The sequence below is a fragment of the Chenopodium quinoa genome, unplaced genomic scaffold (genome assembly GCF_001683475.1).
Source record: "Chenopodium quinoa cultivar QQ74 unplaced genomic scaffold, ASM168347v1, whole genome shotgun sequence".
Classification (NCBI taxonomy): domain Eukaryota; kingdom Viridiplantae; phylum Streptophyta; class Magnoliopsida; order Caryophyllales; family Amaranthaceae; genus Chenopodium; species Chenopodium quinoa.
The window spans coordinates 106175-108843 of NW_018743369.1; positions in this window are offsets into that span (position 1 = coordinate 106175).

The following is a 2669-nucleotide window of genomic DNA, read 5'->3' on the forward strand; positions in this document are numbered from 1 at the left end:
CTAGTTTTGTGCTCCGTGCAGTGCACGGGTTGATTATTTAATTTTAATATAAATTTTTAATCTGGGATAACTCATGACCCAACCCTAATAAAATTTTATTAGATTGTGAATTATATATATTATTTTAACTGATTATTATATATTATAAAGGGATGTTTTACGCTTTGAACTACTTCCTTCGTTCCAAAAAATATTATGATACAAAAAAATAAATTTATATGATAATTTTTGTATAATAATTTGTTTGAATAAAATTATAATTCAATTTGTACCTTTGAAATATTGGTATTTTATCAAAAATAAAACTCCAAACTAACAATTTTATCATAAAATTCTATAATTTTTTTTATCTTATGAATTCTATTTAAATCTATCCAACGTGGCGGCGCCACTTGGCGAAAAGTTAGAACGCCAAGTGTCACTGCCACATAATCTGGATAAAAGTTTAGCTTTATATATTAGTTACTAGTTTTGTGCACGGGCGATGCCCGGGTTGTTTATTGAATTTTAATATAAATTTTTAATCTATATGTCAAATTTTAAAACATATCATTGATACGAAATTAGTTAGGAATTGATGTGTTTTTGTGATGATTTAAACTATATAGTAGGCATGTAATGACTAATAATAATAACATTGTGGAAAAACATTTCTTGACCCATAACCTGAAATAATGACCCTGTCCGAAATGACTCGTGACCCAACCTGATTGACAGGTCTACACACAGTAATAAAATTATATTAGATTGTAAAGTATATTGTTTTAATTGATTAGAATATATTATAAATAATGGATGTGGTGCATTTTGAGCTAATTCCTTTGCTCCAAAAAAATACTATGATACAAAAATTAAATTTATATGATAATTTATGAGTGTTATAATTTTTTTAATAAAATTATAATTTAATTTGTACATACGAAATATTGGTACTTTATCGAAAATAAAACTCTAAATTAACAATTTCATCCTAAAACTCTATCTAAATTTGATTGAAAATAGAATTCTAAATTAAATTTTTTATCCTACAAATTGAATTATATATAATTGTATCCTACGTGGCGCGACATTTGGCGAAAATTTGGAACGCCAAGTGTCGTTATTTCGTCGTTTGGCTACAAGTTTAGCTTTATATATTAGTTACTACCTTCAATCCAAATTACTCGCAATTTTGGAATATTTTATATCTCACAAATAATACCCCAAAATTGCGAGTAATTTGGACCGGAGGTAGTATATGATATGATTTTATTATTTTATTACTGTTAAGATTCCTATATTATCCATACAATCTCATTTGATCATCCTTTATGATTTGTAAGTAAGGAAAAATATAGTATGTGGATCTAGTTAGGTTTGTTTTGATATCTACTTTTCAAATACAAAACTTTTTATACATTTTTAGTTGATATGTTACCTTTTTGGGTAAGTTTACACCTTGCATTACTAGTTTATCAGTGTCTCTAATTCTCTCTCCTCTTTTTAATATATGTACCTAAATTAAACGTGTTAGTTAAATAGAAACGGAGGAAGTACTAAATTAGAATTTAAATTTTAACATATTAATGACCAAAGTTATGCATTAGCGAGTGTGAAATCACAAATGGTGCATTCAAAGAAAATGGAGGAACTATTATTTTGGTGAATTGTTAACACATCAAATTATCATTTTTTTTTAATTCATAGTTCATGGTACTTAGATTTAGATTTTTTTATTTTTTTTTTATTTTTGTGTACAAACAACTTTTGCTTAGTTTTCCAAACTTTTGCTCGGATTTAGATTTTATAGGGTAACAAGCAGTGGCAGATTTTCAACGGAGAGGGGGCACCAATATCTACCAACATAAAAGGATATAGACGTTTTTTTTTAAAAAAAAAACTTCTATTCATTCATAGAGGTAAATTCATAATGTAATAAAAAATTCCGATCATCTACTGAAAAATTTACAATTGTTCTCGTCGAGTTTTCATATTTTGGAATCGGTTTACGATAGCAATAATGCTTACATTCAAAAACAAATCTTTTTCTAGACTAGTAACCAAACAAATCATTCTACAAATGATCTCCCATGTTATTGTGCAATTTGCTTTTAATTTGAGTCATTCCTGCTCTTTCAAGACTTGCTGTCGCCATAGGGAGAAGCAACACTAACTTCAAAAGCAACAAGTTTCATGGAAAGCTTATTATGGTTCTTCAAATTCAAAAATCTCTCATCACTTTTTATATACACAATAAAATTATTAAGTGAATTGTTCCTAAAAGAAATTTCAACACTCGAAAATTCATTGGGATAAAATTTTGCAAGTCGGATCAATTTGTTAATGTCAAAAGAAGAAAATTGGTTAATGGGATTGAAGCCAGACATACATATAAGTAATTCCTTACTTACCTCATCAAACTGATAATCAAGTTCTTGCAATTATAGATCAATGACACTTACAAAATTTCAACTCGAAAATGGTGAAGATTAGTCACTTGTGGCCTACCACCATGAAATTGTCGTCTCCCTGGGACAACATACTTTTCCTCCATGTAAGGAATTTCAATGTCCTACTTAACCATAAATATGGTTACTTTTTCCAACCATCATCTCGTAACTCTTGTAAATTTCTCTTAGTTACATCAACCATTGTCATTGCATTCACAACATCTTGATCACTTTTTTGTA